Source organism: Acanthaster planci, linkage group LG05 (assembly GCF_054643075.1).
Source record: "Acanthaster planci isolate LZ-2023a linkage group LG05, COTS_SCS, whole genome shotgun sequence".
NCBI lineage: Eukaryota > Metazoa > Echinodermata > Asteroidea > Valvatida > Acanthasteridae > Acanthaster > Acanthaster planci.
Window position 1 is genome coordinate 10,885,927 of NC_141781.1, and position 21,835 is coordinate 10,907,761.

At 40.5% G+C, this 21,835-nt stretch overlaps 1 protein-coding gene and 1 non-coding gene across 5 annotated transcripts in view; one reads left to right on the forward strand and one right to left on the reverse strand.

Moving 5' to 3' along the window:
• The window catches only part of LOC110981100 (uncharacterized), a 131,745-nt gene extending 111,804 nt beyond the window's left edge, over positions 1-19,941 (reverse strand). For 3 of the 4 annotated variants that reach the window (XM_087137298.1, XM_087137299.1, XM_087137302.1), the window contains exons 1-2: positions 19,832-19,941; positions 7,670-7,727 (exon numbers count right to left, since the gene is read on the reverse strand). The gene's annotated coding sequence lies outside the window, so the exon portion shown is untranslated. Of the gene's footprint in view, positions 1-7,669; positions 7,728-7,850; positions 7,892-19,831 lie in introns of those variants that run through there. The other variant, XM_022238344.2, reaches the window with a different exon arrangement.
• Positions 6,389-6,461, forward strand: Trnat-ugu (transfer RNA threonine (anticodon UGU)). The gene has a single exon. It is a non-coding gene; the product is annotated as a tRNA-Thr (tRNA).
• Positions 19,942-21,835: the final 1,894 nt, after the last annotated feature.

Below are 21,835 nucleotides of genomic sequence, written 5' to 3' on the forward strand. Positions count from 1 at the left end.
TCCTCCTGTACCTTAGCCGGGTGTATCTGGAAGGTGTGGAATGGCGGACTAGCAGCTGTACAGCAAACTAGCGTATTAAAATAGCAATCAATATTACATTGGGTAAACACCGCACACAGCGCTGACTCGGCTCACAGAGTGGGGTCTGCAATCAATTTGCATGCAATCACGTCACGTCCCCGAGTGTTCCGGCGAGATACAGCCTCGGCCACCCCGATATGTGCTTTTAATAATATTTTATCAGCGGCGACTGATCTTGTTTCCCCTTATCAAAATACAAGATTATTGAAGGGGGAGGGGGGGAGACTGATGGAGAAGTGGATCTGGAGATGGAGAGGTGGAGAAAGGGGGGGGGAAAGGAGAGAAAGCAAAAAAACGTACTGCATGGGGAGCGTATTGACGGCGCAGCTTTTCCAACCGCTATGGAATTCATGACGTTACTTGTGCATGTGTGCACTGCATTGATGCCTCCTGGGTAAGCAGTGGAGTCTCCGCTTAAAAAAAAATAAAAAATCAGGAAGCCCAGGAGAAAATTGACGCATGAAAAAAAGGGGCCTTAGATTTCAGGAAATGTATATTTATGAGTACCCCTGTAGTAGCTCTTGACTGAGCCAACTTGTGAGGGGAATCCGAAATGACTGGATTTGCTAGCAATTTGATGGGGACACATCCTAATAATGTGGAAATGAAAAAAAGCATGCTTCAGAAGGAACTTTATCTACTCTTTCCCAAGAGACCTGATGGTCATGTGACCACATTATTACTGTCACATCATGTATTCTTAACAAGCAATACGCAGACCTATACACTGTACATGTATTTCTACCGGTAACATGTAAAGTGGAAACAAATTCTTTGAAATCTGTACAAATATTGTAGACAAAATGATCATCAAAATTTGTACAATATAGATAAATGATCATTTGCATTTCCAAAGCAATGTCCAATTGTAAAACATTAGAAAAAGATTACCAGTCTCCGAGCCTTTATATTAACGTACATGTTGCTTGAGTACCAGCCCCACAGTATGTGAACAATTTGTAAATGGTGCAGGAGGCACGAGGGCACATACCCGCATCTCCACAAGATGATACGATGCAGGTGTACCCGGTACATGTAGATGAACATGTTTATGTGCAGTGCGTGCCTCTACGGTTACCGGTAAGTGCATGTTCAGTCAGCAACTCCTCTTGAATAATCTTGTGAGTGACATTCATGCACAAGGGTCGTCACTTTGCCACATTCCGGCCAGTTTGCAGATGGGCAAGGAGGCAAAAAACCTGTCAATCTTTGAGCCTCGACAAGTTGGTGCAGGTTGATGCAGTTCAAGGGATAGTGAAGGGAATGCAAAGGATGGTGGGCCGGGAATTTTGAGCCCATAACAGTTTTAGTCCCGATAACATGCATGGTCCCAGTAACTACTGAGCAAGTACAAAGTACATGTACATATTGTAATCATGAACATGCCAAGCATGCATGCAGGTACCGGTAGCGATGCAGTGTTGATGCTTGATAGTTAAAAAAAAAAATTTGAGCCAACTTGAAGTGAATATATACACGTACTGTACAGGTACTGAGGGCAATATACCTTTTTGCTGAGTCTGATACTTCTGTGCCATGTATTTTGTTACATACATGTACATTTTCAGAAACCCCCCCAAAATAAACATGCACTGCAAATTTAACCACGGTAAAACAAGGAGAACAAATCCAAAAATGTTTTAAAGAAATAAGACCAGGCAGAAATGAAAGAGGAAGCAAGCAGGGATAAGAGACTAGTTTATTTCTTTAATTTACACATGTAAGGGAATAAATATGTGCTCGGCCAGCCATAAATGTTCCCTGAAGACCGGATCAGGACAATGGAAGCTGATAATGCCCAGGCTGAAGGTGAGGGGACATTATCAGCATCTACAGTATTCTCCAGAGCCGATCTTGAAAAGACAGGCCACACACACATTTATTCTCATTCATCAATTTCGAGTCAGAAAGTCAGAACAAGTTTTAAAAGCTATAAATTTCCCAAGATTTTATTCCACAGGTTTACATCACTTTTTCAAACACCCCTCACAGCCATGTTATGGTACAGTACATGACTTTCAGAACTTGGTAAAAATTTTGAAAATCGGCATGCTTGTACCGGTACATGTACACGTAGCGTGCCCTGCGTGAGGTGAGGTGGCACACAGCCAGTCAGTGCTTTATCAACTTTTGAAGACCGGCCAACAAGACAGGCTTTCTGGACAAACAAGAATGCCTCAATATACAGTCTTACACATGGTACCGCTACATGTAGGGTGTTATTTATGAATACATGTACTTGGTTTACCACTCGTACATGATCTCTATTTGCTTGTGGCTTATGTCTGTGGGACAGTGACCCTTGCTCTGCTGGTATTAGGCTTTACAGCGGGATCATAAAAACTGAGACCAGGGCGAATGATTAATAATCATATGAGCAATAAATACGTATACGACTGGGTGATGATAGATTGCTAATTTGATACAAATTGTGATCATGTATCTGATTGCTCACGTTTATTTGATGGACCCTGCAGGTACCGGTATTACAAACAAAACTGTCACAAGATTGAAGATCAGTTGATGTAAATTAATTGTCACGCGGCTGGACTTCCCAGTTTTAATTACCATCAGAGTTTCATTGATCCGGCACCAAGATGCAGCGAGTTGACTCACTTGCACTCCGTGTAACCGTGGGTGCACATCCATACCCGTCCAAGCTCAGTTATTTGATATTTGTCACGTTACAACAATGGAAGGCTGCAAATGCGAGCAAATGGTGCGTGCAGACCTGCAGAGAGGTGTTGATGAAAACCCAATGAATGCCTTGGGAAATGGGCCTCATTTTTACGGCAAGGTGCACCGACCGGACAAGGTTCCCGAGTCCTGTGATTAATGCGAGGGCAAAACTGGAATGCGGACTCACAGTGGAAACTGCAGTGAGGAAGAATGACAGCAGACCAACTCTGAGGATTGGGTCTTTCGGGATGTCAGGGGTGACTTCTGTGTTAAGGTTTTTTGTGTATCCATGTGAAAACATACTTGTAACGGAAGATCCCTGAAATGGCTGGTGAATATCAAGTGTGACACTCTAGTGGTAAATGTACCCATACTTGTGCACTGTACAAACACGTACATATTCAGGTAACAGTAAGGTACCATACATATTTTGATTTTTTTTTTTTCATTCAAATGAAGTTCATGACTTCCAGTGGCAACAGGATCACTGAAAGCCGACACAGAATGATTGGGGGAAAGCATGAGCCAAATAAAGGAGTTCACTGTAAACTAAACCTCTCATGTTCGGCGCATTCTGCCTTTAATTTTCAGGAAATGATGCTTCAGTTGTCATGCCTGACATCTCACTCTTCTACAGCCGTTCCCGGAGCAACCTCATCTGATTGCGGCCCTCATGCCACGGGAGGGCTAATATCAAAACAGGAAAGGGTAGATTAGAGGCAGCCAACCGCAAAAACAGCCGGGCGCGAAGAAGCTGATCCTCCTCATCTAGTGAGCTACGCAGCTGCCCATCTCTTTATTTGTTTTCCTCTCTCCCCCCCTCCACTCAACTCCTTGTTCTGTCCCCAGTGTGGCAGGTGCTGACAAACTTAATTTGCATCCTGTAGCTGCCAAACTGATTTGGAAACCCTGGCTGTTCTCCCTATGGCCATCCCCTTGACCCTTCCCTTCACTGGTTTTATGATCTTTGTTTGCCCAATTACATGTAATTACAGTCGGCTGTTGATTGGTGTGGCTTCAAAGCAGAATGTACACTGTACATGTATTCTCCATGTCTCCATACTGCATAAGTGTATCCAACTGTGCCTTTACCTGATTTACATGTTTAAACCTGCTACATGTATGGCACAAAGGACTCATAACTCTAGCACTGCATGATATTTCCACTGACATTCATTTCAAAAATGAAAATTGCTTCATAAATGTCATGTACACCGGTACATATGTACATGTACATGTATGTATGCAAGTGTGTTTGGTTGTTTTTTCAAGATGTATTTTAAAAATTAAAATTGTGTTTGATTGTCTTCAGCATAAAATGCCTTTGGGCACCATTGGACCCGATTGAGAGAACTAACAATGCGACATGGCTGTTATAGAGTTTTACATGAACCGGCACTTTGAACCTGCTAGGAGACTTCACGATGCAAAACTGTACTTCTTGCTGCTTTCTTAGACACCGGAATCTGATTTTCAGGTGAAATGTGACCCACTCTTCAACAGAAAACCTTATTCAAGCACAAGGTCTCTTGTCGACTACCCTACAAGAAACTTGGATTCAAGGGTCCAAAACAAACAGGTGAAATGTTAACATATTCTGCGTGGCAACAACAGACTCATGAGTTGAACACGATGCACACAAATAAACTTACATAAGATGTGGTCAGGTTTTTTTTGGGGGGGGAATGCAAAAATCCTCAGTCACTCATTATAGTTCTATTGACAGGTGTGAATGTTTTTGAATGACTGTGGCAATGCTAGATAAAACGCCCACCCAATAATTAAGTACATGTACATGTAATCTACCAAAGCTTAGGGGTACCAGTCCATGTATCTCCTACCAAATACAATGTACCCTGTACATGTTATCTCTTTACAATGGGGTCTAATGGGAATTACATGAAATGGCACACTCTGAAGGGGTTGTTTATTGAACTGTATTGTAAGGCCACACACAGAGTTACATGTACATGTAGTGTATGGATTGTTTATTATGGACCTGTTTGTTTCACATGGATCCAAATCTGGATTCAAGATGTACTTTGCGTGGGAGATATGTTTATTTTAATTACAGGTTTTGCCCTTACTGGACATATATATTGTGATCTGTTGTTGGTTCACTGACATCAGAACCTAATGGATGGATTATCAAATTATCAAACACAGTTACGGTACTTCAATTTTAGAAAAAAAGTCACATGATTATCAATTACGTGTAGGCAAAAAACAAGACAAAAAAGCATCTGATTATATAAACCTGTAATTTTGAGGAGAAAAAATGGGGTCAAAAATACCTAGATTTTAAGTTTGCAGGGACTTACATGTACACGGACGTGTACTGTACATGTAGTAGGCCTACTGTTCTCAGTTTACAAAAGTGTTCTGAAATGATACTTTCCCATCAAGCACCCTTCAGTATCAAGTATCAAGCCATGCCTTTTCATGTCCCAGTTTGTCAAATGAGAAACTACAAGGTAAATCCTGCCACAGTAAACCAATAAAGCTCACAGTTTACCCTTGAGTACTAGAACCCGATATTTTAAGACAACATCGTGCTTTGCACATTCAGCAGAAAAGGCAAGATGTGGAATCGACCAGCAATTACGCCAGTTTTAGTACCGGAAGTTCACTGACAGTGCGCGTTATGTGTGCAATTTGTGTCCCTTAGGAGTTGTCACAGTGTAAAAAATTGATGCCGTCCTAAGCAAACTTTGTGCCTCAAATGTTTCGTCTCCATTACATGAAAGATAAAGCAGCAACATTGTACATATACACCTCTCTCTTATTTGTGTAGAGACCATGGTTTTTGCTTGTAAATCAGCTTACTACAGGGCAGAAGAACTGTTCTCAAGTTTTGGTTCCTGTGGCCCCTTTTGGACCGATTAAAACACAAAAACCACCAATTAAAAAACAACCATTATTCATAGGATGACTCCAGCAGTGTTGTTGTCATGGGTCCTCACAAGTGGATCACAAGACATCCCATCTTGGGACAAATCCTAAGCTTTTCAAATGATCTTTTGTCACTGTTTTCTGACTTTCTCACTTACATGTACAATTTGACTTGTGATTGATCTGTGACAGAATTGACATATGACCCAGATCCTGCACGATTCACTAGTTTTTTTGGGGGGGTGGAGAAAAGCACAGCCCAGAGGTTTATACCCTCAACTGGAAAACAAAAACCCTCAGTTTCTCTTCAATCAAATATCTATTATGATGAACAAAGAAATTGACTAGAGTGGGATTTGAACCTGCAACTTCTGGAATACGGTACCAGTGCTCTACAAACTGAGCTATCCAGCCCTACATGTACGTTTGGGGGGGCGCTAGCCAGAAGCCACGAAACCTGAAACACCATGTAGCCAGGGATCACACCTCAATAACGCGATACAATCTAGGAAATGGATCAGGGATCACTCAAAGAGGATACAGCTTTTTGAACATACATGTATATTATAAAAGAAACTATATAGGGAAACTGACAAGGTGCTTATAAGTGATTTTAATGATGACCAAAAAAATCGAATGAAGCCGTCCTGAAACACATGGTGTTTCAGGTTTCATGGCTTTTGGCTAGCGTCCCCCAAACAGAGATATTGACAAATGGGAAGAGCCACCAATGTAGGGCTGGATAGCTCAGCTGGTAGAGCACTGGTACTGTATTCCAGAGGTCGCAGGTTCAAATCCCGCTCCAGTCAATTTCTTTGTTCATCTTTACAATCATTTATAAGCACCTACAGGGGTCAGTTTCCCTATATAGTTTCTTTCATAAGATATCTATTAAGTTAGGTCAGCAAAGGCTGTGTGAAATTTACTGGTACATGTACATTAAAGGATTCAAAAAGTGAAGCTCGGATTGAATTCTGATGACAATTCCACACCTCCTGTTTGTTATAGGCACTAGTACTTCTTAGAGAGTGCAAAGGTTAATAACAAAGATGTAAACGTATTTGTCTCCACTGGATAGAAAGCAAAAGGCTTCTGCTTCACCACAGTTGTTGGTCTGAACAACACCAACTATCAGGCCAACATGCAAGTCCAGCTGTCCAGCCCATAACTTTCAGACAGCAACAGCAAAACTGCCACTGAGCATCTGGTTTTTCCCCACTTTCCGAAATCGGTGTGGTCAGGGTGCATAAGGATATTACTGTCACAGATAACAACACCCCCTGGTTTTAACTTTGCCACCACTTCTTGATTGACAAGCATGTGTGAAAGGCATTTGTGACTACAGTACATGTACCTCCCTCAACTCAGGACAAGCATGAGTTGGAGTTATTTTATTAAATTGTTTCTCAGTAATGACGGGGAGCAGAGTGAAATTTTCATGGCCACCACAACAGGGTTAACAGTGGAGTAGCTTAATAATGCATGGTTATGGTTAAATGCAAAACACATGTATCCTATATGTACTGGTATGGTTTTTACTAGGATGAATTTGACATCTTAACACAAACTAATGAAAATGACCATTTCAAAAACTGGTTTAATGAACAGTGCAACTGGAGAGTGGATTTAGGTATCAAAAGTCAAATCAAACTGATAATAAAAATCCCTCAGTGGGAGACAAATGAATACCAAAATATGCACCTACGCTAAATGTAATTCCCAAATTCCAATGTACATAATAGAGAAAATAACAAGACATTCCTACTGAGTAATACATTATAATAGATTCAATCTGACTTGGGGGGGGGTTAACATTCAAATTGCTTAGCCAGTGCTTAAGAAACACAACAAATTGACTGGTTTTGTTCTTGTTTTTTGGTTTTTATTGTACGGATACATAAAAAAAAACAGAAAAGGCTCTGCATTTAATCAAACACGTACAGTGCTAAAGACAAGCCGGTGGAATTCTCTGCAGGGCACAATTTTTCCACCTTGATGCCAAACTGAGATGACTTACCTTGGCGAAGTTGGCAACTTATCATCTGAGGTCAAAGCATCAGTAAGCAAGTTCATCCCTGAAAAAAAAAGAAGAAATTTACAAAGCAATGCTTCATATGAACATGGGAAAGGAATCCATTTAATCTTTAATCATCAAACTAAGGCCTAATTACTGCTACAATAGGGCATAACACACCAACCACAGCAAACAAGTCATGACAGACTGTTCTTTTTTCCCAGGCACTCGGCATTTTGCAGCAAACATCCCATTCACAACTGGAGAGGGCTCACTTCAAGGACTTAGCAGTGCAGTCTGCATGTTCTTTACACTGTGCACATACATACATGTAGGCATCAACGGTTACATGGGCAATTTTTTTTTTATTTCTGCTAATAGCAGTACAAAGAAAATTTGCAAGAGTGAATTGTACAATGTGATTGAAATATTATTACATCATGTGTTTTTGGGGTGACTTTTGGAGGTTTTCAAATCTGGTTAAAAAAAATTTAATCCACTTCCTGCTCTACCGGGGGGGGGGGTTTAAGCAGATAATGAGGGTACAGTACATGTATTTCAGTATACCAGGCAAGATATGGGCCGGAGGGGTATCCCCCCTTACCCGTCCAATCCCTATACACACTCTAGACTATTGTTACCTAACACATCCCCCCCCCAGAAGTCTGTAAAGAATTCCTGAGATTCCAATCAAACAATGACCAACACAAAGGCGGGGGGGGGTTTCTCTCCGTCCCATATCTTGCTTCAAATGATTTTCAGATGTCACATTGTACATGTAGATTTGAACCTTACCAGATCTTGTCCTTCACACATGCCCTTTCCTATTACCTATTGTGTCCTCAATTACATAAATTGCACTCTTTCTTTTCACGTAAATAGTTTGAAGTATCTTCATAAGCCTATCTCAGCTTAAGCCAGAGTTGCACCTGTCATTCTCTGTCAGATCATATCAAGACAAGCCACAAGGCAATCTTTCCCAAGTCAGGTCTTTTACCGGAGTCAAGTCGTAAGTCAATTATTCCCAAGTCAAGTTTCCAGTCTATTTTTCAAGCATGATGTTATAATTGTAAAGTGCTAATTCTCCTGCACCTTCTATTGATGATGTGACCTGTGAGTTTTTATTAAAAAGGTCTGTCTTATGTAATTCTTTGGCAGCTTAACATGCAGATGAATACATAAATTTCTAATAAAACATCAGCATAATGAAGCCAGACAGGTTTGCTTTCGCACATACGTGTGCTTATGTACATGTACATTGTAAAAAGTCACAGATTTTTCCATGTATTTATTTCAACAAAAGTTGGTCGCGTCAACAAGTCAAATTTGGTCGAGTCAAGTCGTAAGGCATTTCTCTCCAAAGTCACGTCGCGTCCTAAGTAACTTTTTTTTCCGAGCCAAGCATCAACTTGGTCAAGTAAGAAAAGAGCAAGTGAAACGAGACTGACTCATTCGAGTCAACAAGTTACACATACATTTACTTCATATTTAATACACATTGATACTTCAAAAGTGGTGAAAGACGGCCTTGTCTCCTCCCCCCCAGGTATCACTCCTCCCCGTATCACAACCTTGTGACAAACACATGCACACCTAAACAAGCTGAACTGTGTAACACTAGTGACTGATAGATTACCACATCTATCTTTCCATAAAGTGGCTGCACTTTAATGCACACATGTATACCTGTATGGTCACTAGGATGGAAAAATCAATAACTGTCCTCTGTAGAGTCTGATGTCTAAGCACAAACTGAAAAAAAAACAACCAAATTTACAAAGCCATTCTTAGAAAATTGCAACCCGAGTTCAGATGATACATGGCAATTTTCACATACTGCCATTTTCTCCTGAAAGTATCAAACACAATGTACCGGTGGTCCAGTACCCACCAGTATGTGTACATGTACCTTTATCCCTGCAGGAAGATCGATAGAGATAAACTGTAATTTCCATGAAAACTGTAATTTCCGTGAAAACTGTAGTTTCCATGAAAACTGTAATTTCCACGAAAGCCATAATTTCCATGAAAACTGTAATTTCCATGAAAACTATAATTTCCATGATTCACAAAGTTTTTCCCTCCCTAATAGTGAGCTCCAGCTTCATCAGATGTTTGATACACCATGGTCACACACACCTGAAAAAAAAAACCCTTTGCTGGTCACTTCATCCTGAGAGTAATTCCAGAATTTAGGGGTCCAACAGCGTGACATTTTTGTGTCCCTGTTACATCTGGATTTTGTTATTTGACAGGGTAATATCCCCAGAATTGATTTCAAACTATTACTATTTGTTTGGCAGGTAATCTGCATTTATTCATAACTCTTGGAAATTAGAAAATGTGTTCTGAACTTACAAAAATCATATGTCAGATGTGGCAGGGACGCGAAAAAAATGGACCCCTAATTTCTGGAATTACCCCTGAATGGCTTCGATACACAGCTGTGAAGATGACTAATATTATTTGCCTGAAGCACAAAGCATAATGTCCTTTTTTTTTAGCAAGGTGTTCTCCAAGCATAAGACCTTGGAAACAAACATCATAAAATGCTACACAGGTATCCCCTCAATGCAATAAGAGTGATGCTATTGAACTATTAACCCAGCACTAAATCCAGAGATCACTTTGGCACTAAAGCAAGTTACATGTATGTGTATGTCCCCAAGATATCAATTACATCATACGCATACCGGCGATTTATCTCCCTAGATAACAAAGAGAAAGATATGCAGCACCCTTGCTAAGCTCCCAACACCTGTAAGATTGTGCACATTCAGGTGAAAATTAAGCGATTGTCCAAAGCAATTGGCTGTGGCAGGCAATACCAAAGAAGCCTACGGGAGATACATGTAGTTACAGAAGCTGCATGAACAGTTGCTAGTGGCTTTCATACATGTACTCGGTAGCTACATGTACACTGCACATGTACAAACTACAGTCACAGCCAGTGTCTGGACTCCAAGCACGGTGAAGCCCCCTTCATCCGCCAAGAGACCGGCTTGTGGGAATCATTCCACCAGCACACCCAGTGCACGCACAAAGGCCATACAACACATGCCAACATAAATTGGTCGTGCATACTCAGCGCATCCTATGCCAAACGTGTAAATCAATACACAAATGCAATGAACTTTCACCTTAGGACCATCCTTGCCATGTAAAAAAAGCACGCCATCATTTGTTCCTGTACAGAGCAGATTTATTTGACAACCTAATTTACACTCCACATTAGACCCATACCTACAACGCAGACCAGTGTGCAAACAAACCATGACATGAATCTTTGAGACAGACCACAGTCTCACCCACTACAATGTACTCTTATGCAGACAATCCAAATATGGACTGTACAACCTGGGACAACACCAATTCGATAATATTAAATGGTAAAGTCATCGAATGCTTCAACTAATATCTTTTGGGAGAAAAATTTTTTTTTTTTTTAAATAACATCCAACCTCAAGATCAGTTTTTACAAGGCGCTAATTCATATAAATTTACTCAGTAAATACTGAGTAACAAAATCTTTGTTTTCAAGTTTTAGCAAGAGGAAAGGGATAAGGGGATAAAACAGGATGGAAAGGATTGGATAGGGTATCTGCTTGCCTGAGGCGACCTTGAAGGGCTGCAAACAGTCTAGTAGATGGATTGGCTAACGCAAACACATGCTCTCAACTCACACGCTTCCCGCGTCCAGGTGTCTCTTCCTTAATCAATTGACCCTGCGTAAGTTTCCGCTTTCTAAGTAGGGAAAGGGGGGATGGGGGGGCAAACCGAGTCAGCAGTAAAAAATCAGGACAGGAAGGGCCTGTTTCCAAACAGGAAACCGGTCGGAGCATGCCCGGGCCAGGACTCATACATGGGACAGCAGCAGCCCTGTCAAAAACTGTGCGGCACACTTTTTTCCCCTCTCTAATCAAGCATTCCAGCTGACCAAATTCACAAGTCGGCCATATTGAATTGAAAGTGAGGTTCACATTTTCATTTTGAAGAATGCAAATGAAAGCAATGGCAAACAATTCAGTAGAGATAAGGTTCACTTACGATGAGTAATCATTACAGATTAGCTTCATTTACAATGAAGAATAATACAAGTATGTGATATCTATATCCAAATGTTTTAAGCAACATTAGAAAAAAAAGGAAGACGTGGAACCCAAAACAGTCTGGCACCACCCAATTTGACAGATTACATAGTACACGATAGATTCAGCGGACATGAGTTTACTTGTGAATGACATCTCTTCAAAAATCTGGGCCAGTTCAGTTTGTGTGATTTTTTCTCCCCAACCGCTGCCTCCCGGGAGGAAACACGACCAATAATAAGACTGTGGGACCAATTCCCACGAGGTCATATGGGAATTTGCGATCAAATTACTTCGTTTCTCTGTAGCAGTACATGAAGTGTAAGCACACGAAAGCTTTAAAAAGTAACGGTGCTTGACAATATTATCCAAAGCAGGGGGCTTGATACCATGGAATGAGTCAATGTTTTCGATGCTAAATGTGGGTTTACATTAAAGGATAGCTGCAATCAATTTGTTTTAGTACAAAACTTCAAAATGCAACTTTGTGTCCCAGTTGACCTTATTTTCAGGTTTTGTTTCACATTCAAGGGTATTTTACTGCCATTTTGGTTTCATTTCCATATTCATGGCCAGAACTGAGATGCCATCTCAAGAAGGCCTCAATGTTACAATGGTTTGTACAAAAAAGTCCTCCATTTTGGTAGATTTTGCCGGACTGACTTTTCTCTTCTTTGCTGCTTCATTGTTCTTTATGTGTGTAGCAATACGCAAGCATCAATCCCTTTCTTAGAAATATTTTCTGTAAGTAAATTCTGTGTTTATAATTGGAATAGAAAAACCTATGCATTGAATTACGCCTTCCCTGGATGACATCACAGCAACAGCGCCCTCAGTTGTCCAAGAGAGCATGCCTAATTTTAATAGTTGCATTCAATCAAACAGGATGGTAAAGAGTTTTCACACACTGAAGAGAGTTGCAGAAAAAGAACTTGCATTTTAGAAAAATTCACTGCAGCTACACTTTAATGTGCCTGCATTTGTTTCTGAAGGACTGTTTAGGTAACAGAGGTTTTGTTGATTCTGATGTGAAACAAAATATGTAAATAAAAACCAATCACCTACAGGGCCCCAGCAAGAAAGTAGAATTTCTTGCATGCTGAAGATTTCTGGCTGATCACAAATTCTTTTCTAAAAAGTGCTCCAATAAATCTGGCAACCTTTACAAGCATCTCCACTGTGCAATTATAAGCAATGACCCAGCAGGAGTTTTCAATCAAGAGGGGAGGTCTGTTGTCACACAAAATAGCAAACCTTCCCACAAGATCTCATGTGCGCATGCTTCTGGATTTGTCAAAATATCCTCCCTCCCCCCTTCCCCCACAACAAGATCATCAGCCCTTCTTGTCCAATCATGCAAGCGGCACTCACTCCCAATCTGGAGTCACAAAGTAGATGCACATACATGTACATCTAGGACATGGACATGTATGTGAGCATGCTGCCATCCCTGCTCATGCGGCCGATTCACACATGGACGGGCAAGTCCCGGATATAATAAGATCTGGCAGCTAAATAGTCACCTTGCCTGCTACGGCAATTTATAAATCCCAGCCCGTGCTCGTGATCGTCACCCATTTAATTAGAAACTCATCTCGGCCGGCGCGGCTCGGACAGGGGAGAAGGGAAGATATCGTTATAATTAAGGGGGTTACTGTTGTGCAGTGGGCTGCAGTAGGCCGGGCTGAGTCATCAGAGAGAAGTACCGCATGTGAACAGTAAAATGCACAATGCATACACATGTACATGCAATGTATAATATGTACATGTATGCCTGTGAGCAGGGTTTTAGTGAATGTTTCATGTACAGGTGCACTTTATTGTACAGAGATGAGTAAAGCTGTGGAAAGCACTGTCCGCGCTGGACTTTATTTCGTCAAACTGACGACGGTTACTTTCCCATCTCAAGTCCACTATGGACATCCCAGGAAGTTTTCCTCTTGGTTACTTTTACTGAGTGGCGCAGTCATTTTTACCGGCCAACTTCTGCTCAGGTAAAAATTCCTCTGAAGCATGGCAGAATTTTTTTTGACACAGTGGGAAGATTGACCGCTGTTAACAATAAAAGTGCACCATATCCAGATGATTGTGAGGATGGTGATGTTGTGTCTACTCTAAGGATGACAACAAATGCAGAATGGTCTCGTAAAGTGCCCTCATAAGTCACTGTACCGATAGCTTGGTTACTTCTCCAGCAGTCTTAGTAAAATTTTCCAGTGGTGAAAGTCCAAGTGCGGACAGCGGTCACATTCGAAAATTTCATAATTTGACCAGCGGCTCGGTAAAACCCTCGGAAAAAAAGGCCGGTGCGATCACGGCTTAAGTCTCTGGAAACATCAATATACTAAAAGGGATCACAGCTTAAAACCTAACTGAAGAGCACTACCAGTATACTACATGTACATGTAAGAATTATTAACCTTGTCAAACATCCATGTACATGTACATATTCCTAAGTCATATTTATTTGTGCTAGATACAGCATTGTCTCACACTTGTTTGTTTTGTCTTGTTCATCATTTGTCTGTCCTATGCTAGATTGTAGGGTTGTCGTCTGTCTATAGGTTGGGGTGCAAAAGGGTTCCTGCTTTACCTTAAACCTAAATATTGTCATCTAATTTTTCAAATGTATAATCCTATATTATCTAATGTTACTCAATTTAATGGCCAGATATTCAGTGCTTAAGTAATGTGAACGTAGTTGGTTACACTGTCAAGAATAACAGCATTGAAATAAATGATTCATCATCATCATACTGGTACATACATCATTTATACGTACTGTACAATTACATGTACAGACATGTACACTACGAATTCAAGGTAAACACTTTGCCAAAAATCTTATGATGGAAGTCAACGACAACTGGGGACAAATCACAATGCTTTATGTAATGACCACCATGGCCAATCAAAAATTACCGGTACCTCCAGGTCTCCTGCACTAAACGGACATATTTTCATTTTTGGTTTTGACTAATGAGGCAGTTTTTATTAGCAGAGTTGCTATAGGAATGTAATGGTATCGGTATGTTTTTCACGTATACGAGGACAGAAAAACATTCCACATTAAAAAGTTTACGGGTCTCATCGATGAAATATGACACAATTCTTCCAATGCTAAATTCGAGTTTGCAGTGTCACTATATTGGAATCAAAAGCTTAAAAATCAGCTCATCAAATTGTGATACCTCAAATGCAATTTTGATTACATTTTCCTGTATGAATGACAATGCACTAGTCAAATGCATGGTATGTACGTACATGTACTGTAATTAAATAATCAAATGTAGAAAACATCATTTTAGGGACCGAGCGAGGGGAAACCAACTGACTTATAAACATCTGTACTGAAAATAAAATTGACCAGGGGAACTGTCTGAAAACCAAATTAAATATGATAAAATAGTCAATGTGTTGGTACAAATGTACTTTCAAATTTAATCTTTGAGCAGTGCAGCATATGAGTGGACAAACTGTTCACTGATTTGCGGGCCAATTGTCCATGCAGAACAACTTTCACAGCCCAGCAATTACTAGCAGTAATTCTGAAGCGCTGATGTGCAATTTCTTTGGTAGACTCATTGACAGAAAAAAGCAAGACTGAGAGGCGAGAGCACACAGCATGCCCGGCTGCTGCCGCATGCTCATCTTTAACTTACAGAGTAAGTCAGTTGATAAGAAACCATTTTATCATTTTTCTCTTCGCCGTATCCCCCCCCCCCTCTGCTTTTCCTGGCAGTAGCATGCCTATATCCTGACTACACAACCCGGTGGCTCCGTTCCAATTACCTACTCACATCAGTCAAGCATGTGCGTGCCTGAGGGGGTAAATGCACAGATCTGTGAGCAGATCGTGGGGACATTTCTGCACGTGTAGACTGTAGTTATGAAAGCTTAATCCTAATTACTCCTATTTTCAGCTGGAATTTGTTAATGGTTGGTTTCCTTCTAAAAGGATCCATGCAGTGAATTTGTCTTGGACTCACTTTTTTATGCATAACTTTGTATTCTTCAATGTACAATACATGTAACTGTTGAAATCCACTTAAAAAGTGCACTACTTTGAGTATTTCAAATTGTTCAAGCTTTTCTGGACACATGAGGGCGCTGTTGCTGTGATGTTTGTTTGGTTTATTTCACATCTTAGTTAACATTGTTAGTAAGCATTGACCAATGAAAATAAAATCAGAGTAACGAATATATTATTATCATTTATGGTTTATTATGTTTGTAGGGCTGACGATGTACAATTACAAGATAAAACTGAATTAAAACAAAATAATAACTATATTAATATCACATGTACTATATACAGTAAAACTCGACACATATAACAACTTTCACAGACACTTACCGTAACATGAAATATTAAAGATCATGTACAATCAAATAACTAGCCAACAAGAATTTTAAAAACACTTAATAACATGAAAAAACAAAATATAAGATCACAAAGACATCTAAATACAAATTTGTAACAAAAATAAAACAAGTTCAAAATACACATATACACAACGTTATTATGATATTAATTCATATAATAAGATGTAGATGCTCGGTAGAAAGCCGAGGCTTATATGTATGTAAATCAGGGAAGACATGTTTTCATGTTCAAACTTTTTGGAACCTCATATTTGCTCTTTGGAAATATTTTAGGTTGGCACCGGCTCGTTTCCATCTTATAAACACTAAACAGCCAAAGACTGAAATGCAAATCAAGGCTAAATCTGCAGATTGAGGTTCAGTGCCTGAGATGACATCACAGTTTTGCCATAAACACATGTATGTAAAGTCCAAATACGCAAAAACCAAAAAGGCTCTGAACACGTATTGAAATGGAAAAATAAACAATGAAAATAAGGTTTTTTGCTATTTCAAGGTGTGGTATCATAGTAAAACAATTGCATACTGATAATCATGCCCCCAAATACCTCTCCTTTTTAAGAGAGGGGAAAAAAACCTTGTGTGGACCCGAGCCAGGTCCACACAAGGCCTCACACAACCTGTATTCATTATGTGAACCAGTTTTGTTCTCTGGTCCCCATATGGATGGCAAGGTTGGTTCACATTGAGCTGTCAGTTTCAGGCTTGTCTGCACAACGTTCGACTCTCAGTTCATTGCTTACATGTGTGCATCAAATGACATAGTACATATCAAATTTCAGGATATTTCACTGTTCTGTGTTTCTTGGCACCGGAAGAATTTTTTTTCAGGAAAATGAAGTCTGAAATTACACTAGGCCTTGGTCAGAAATCCATCACATGAATACTTAACGTCCGTATACCGAATAGTGACGTATAGTTGCCAGATTCCTGATTTCACCACCTACATGTATTGTCCAGTCTGACTGCTTTTTACAGTACATGTAAATGGCGAAATCAGGGACCTGGCGACTATATGGTCACTGATGCAGGTCCCTAATTTTGCAACTTTTACTGTCAAGTCTGATTGGTTTTCACAGTGCTAGTAAGTGGCGAAATAAGGGACCTGGCGACTATATCAATTATCATCATGGACATTAAGCATGGAGCCCAAGATGATTAGTCAGATGATGAAGCACGTGTGCAAATATGCACAATGCATCTTAAGGTGCTTTGCTTGTACAAATGCAAAGCATTCTGGGCAGGTTCACATGGTTCATATGCCAGCAACATAAGTGTATGTTCAGGCTATTTAGTGTCAACATGCGCCAACACACACACAAGTAGCGTCAACAAAGCGCCAATAACTTGACAATACCCTCTAAAGATTTTAAAGTGGTTTTATCATATTTTAGAGACTCTAAGACCTGCTCCTGTGTAAGAGAAACATCAAATTCACTTTTAGACGCTCGTAGAAAAACAAACATTTTTCGCGATGAATGGAAGCCGCCATCTTTCTTTCTTCTCCCATCCACGCAAACCAAGATGGCAGCCGGTCGGGCTGCACAAGCAGGCCCGACTTTGTTATTCAAATGTCAACACTCAAATATCATTGCAGATAGTCCTACATGTACATATACATGTGTAGATATGATACATTGAAAAAGATATGTAGGAGCCTAATTAATATTGTAACATAGTGATGTCGGTCCATAAAGTGATCAAAATATGGCAGTGTGTCAAATTCGTTGTAGAGGAACGACTTGAAGTCTCTGTGTGGAAGTGAGGTGGGTTCCAGATTGTGGTTCAAGCTGACAACTACACCGTCTTACAAGTTGCAAATAAGGCCTAATCAGCCTATTTAATTCCCTCACTTCTGCTGTACCAATACACTCGTTTCCCTTTTGGTATTAACTCTTCCCCGTCCATTCTCCAACTCCCGAAAACATTCCTTTTTCAAAAACATCTCTAACAAATCCTTTCTGAGATCGAACCTCCAATGAATATTACTTTTCAGTGTTCTTTAATACGCGCAGCCACACGCAGCTCAACTGCTCACGCCCAAAGAAGGAGACATCTTGTTTGTGTAGTCCTCAAGTACTTTTACATATTCATTTACATATGCCTGAGCACACATGCACCTACATGTATGAATGTGTACACAATTATAAATTCTAACTAAACATTCTCAACTGTTTGGGTCAAAACTTTCAATCCACTACAGTACTTTCAAAAAAATTGCATAAATGTGCTTGAAATATTTGTTCATGCTTTGTTGACAATCATTGACACTGACTGACACTTGCTGATGCTAAAATCCTAAACAGGCCTAGCATGACCCTGCACATGCTGTGTAAGCCACAGGAGATGTAAACAAAGATAGAGATAGAATTCCCCCCCTAAACAGGGCCCGACAAATACTCCTCAGTCATATACCAGGCCTTGTCCCGATTCATAGGGATTTCTTTTGAAAAGTTTTATCTGGGATATCTGGGGGCATAACTAAACATCCTCTTGATTTTATGAGCTGAAATTGCACCGGTATGTTCACTACTTACGGTGTAAACTATCTGCTTGGTTGCTAAATGTAGAAAACTTGCCTTTTCCTCGTTTGGAGGAAAAAATGTTGCTTTTTTTTTGCTGTTTTCCCACTCCGTACAAAATTTGTACTGACTTGTACATTACACAGACTCCTTTGTATGGTTAAGTAATGGTACCCTGTTCAAGAGCCTGTCTAGTTTGCACCCAGACTTCAACACCTATGAATCTCGTTCAGATCTGCGAGAGTACCTGTCGATCTAAGTACTCGTGGAAAACTACGGCTGCTTTGTGTCGCAACTAATACGCAATGCCCTTGGCTGGTTCCCGGTCCAGTCACGCACTGTTTGCAGCAAATCATTCGTAGCGCGGCTCGCTCTCTGTGACGTGACATGAAAGTGACGAAACAGCCGTCAGTTTTGTGCAAGTGGGGCAAAATTTGTCTGGAGTGGGAAAAGGGCAAAAAAAGGCAACAATTTTTTTCCCTCAAACGAGGAAAAGGTGAATTTTCTACAATTAGTAACCTAGCGGATAGTTTACACCGTAAGTAGTGAACATACCACACCAGTGCAATTTCAGCTCATAAAATCAAGTGGATGTTTAACTGTGCTGTCCCCGGATATCCTGGAGAAATTTTTCGAAAGAAATCCCTGTGAATCGGGACAACAGTATACAACGGAGGAGTATTCGTTGGGTCCTGTTTACGGGTGTAAGATAGAGACAACCAATTAGGCCTACCGGTACCAGCATCACCAGTAGGCCTACATACACTAGCCCAAACAGCCCTGAATCCTCCAATTTTAATATGATTTTGCACACACCCTAGGGAGTTAGCGCTAGTATAGTAATACATGTACATGTACCAGTGGTATACGTGGTCCTAACCTAAGAGTATCACACAATTTAACAGTCATTTATACGACCCTCTCTTCTTTAAAGTTTAGTATAATGTAACAGAATATTGCAAAGCATTTCCATTTAAATGGAAACAAATGTAGCTCAGCTGCTTCAGGCGGCACATTTTGAAAGCGCCCTCACGACGTTGGGGATTTCTCATTCGTGCTTTGAAAGAAATTGCAATACTCTACACGCTTTTTCACTGTTCCTAACATCACTACAGCAATTACGAGCATATGTTCCTCAATCTGAAAAATAATTAGCACAAAACACTTACAATGTTGACGACCTGTCCACAAAGAGAGAACTTCACAACAAACATTTTAAAGTTTCAGTTTCCCGCACGATCGGCTGGCGCACTGACAAAGCGGTACGCATGTGTCAGTGATGCCGATAGAGGGCTCAATTGTCAAAAGATTTGCTTTTCGCTCGTCGCCCATCCAGCGTACGCTTCGCGCGCCAAGCGACCTTCTTCGCCGCACACGCGCAGAAAGAAGCGCGTACGTACCGTTCGTACGAACACGTGGGTGCAGTGTCCCAATTCAAGGAAAATTCTCTGCCAGGCGGAGGCGCACAAAAAGTACCCCCCAGAGATTGTTTCGAAAAGAGGGGTCTGTTTGGGCCAAGAAATGGTGGGATTGTGTCAGTATGGCCCAGGATCATCTCTGTAGATTCAGGGGCACCCATCTGGGGGCAAAGCAGACAAAAATGGGATTGAAAATTAGTCAGAAGAGCCCCCGGAAGGTGAGGGATGTCATTTGAAAAATGGCCGCTGGGAGGGCTTGGCAACATTCATTTTTGGGGGGTGAGTTTGTTTTGGGCGGATAATTAAAAAATTCATTGGTTAACCTACTAAAAATTGAAAATCAAATGAAATCTGAAGGACCAAACAACACATTGTTTTTTGTTTGAGAGGCCTCAGGGACTTCAGTTGCCTGCCATGGGGCTTCAAACTTGGTTGATTTTACACTATTTTCAATGGAGCTTGAATTGGTTCAGTGCACCCCCGTGTTCGTGTTGCAATTTTTTTTACATCATATGCTTGGGGAAACCCGACTTTAATAAAGGCTATAATAGTGTCTCTAGAGGATTTTTGTTTTCAAAGTTAGGTACATAAGTCATGGTGTATCCGCACCGAGCGGGAACAAAAGAGGGCGTGTCTTTAAATGACTGTCCTTTGGCGTGCAGGCCTAATAAGAGGCCGTCTACAAATTACGTATACACGAAGGAAAGCGGGAGTTGGAGCGCCACTGCGTACGCCATGTGTACGGGGAGGGGGGTCTGAAAAGTCGGCATTTCGTGCGTACTTCATAGAGGTCCCTAAATAAATTCCCAAAGACACCAGTGATAATTTCCTATAGTTCAAATTTATTTCAAAAATGCTCACAGGTGTCCAGGCTGGACAAAAAAAAATCATGTTCTGCATTCCCTCTTTCATTTTCCTTTCAGTTTTTGGTGGGTTGACAAATAAATTTTTGAAAAATTCTCACCCAAAGCAGACCACCCCTAAAATGAAGGAAATTTCGCTGCCCAGAAAAGTAGTCATTTTGGCAATGCATCGCCGTGCACAGCGGCTAAATAATGCCACTTTCAGACTCGCATGCATCAAAATTGCTCAGAATTGGAAGCCCTAAGTCCAGGCGAGAGGTTCGGGTCATATTTCTTTTATTCCCCGATTCCATAGCACTCAGTACTCTCTAATATAGACTATTTCATGTGCATCGAAATCGGCGGACACATTTCTGGCCTATTTATAGGGATGCCCCCTGCGGTACCTATGAGTTCTTTATAATGAAGATCAATGATGTTTGGTACGAACTCACTGCACAGGCGAGCAAGTTTATGCGCGTTTGGCGTGGGGCAAGTACGAAGCAGAATTCGGGTCAAACAGATTGGAACGTGTTTTTGCCAAACGGAATGCCCTTTTTTTCAATATCGAACGTGTTTTTAAAAAGTTGAATATATTTTTGAAAGCAATTTTATTTTAAAAAGATCGTATTTTGACTTTTGGAATGCATTTTTAAAAGCCAAACGAAATTTTCAACATGCAATACATGTTTGTTTGTTTTTTAGATTTGTATGAAATTTTAAACAGAGGATGAATTTGTACAGACATAATTTTTTTTTTAAAGTGAACATGTTTTCAAAATTCGAATAAGATTTTACAGATCCAGCATTTTCTCAAGATTGGAACGATTTTTCCCGAACATTGTTGAGTCTTTTTATTTGAAATTGGAACACTTTTCCCAACGAAGATTGACATTGGGCACGGCTGTTCCTT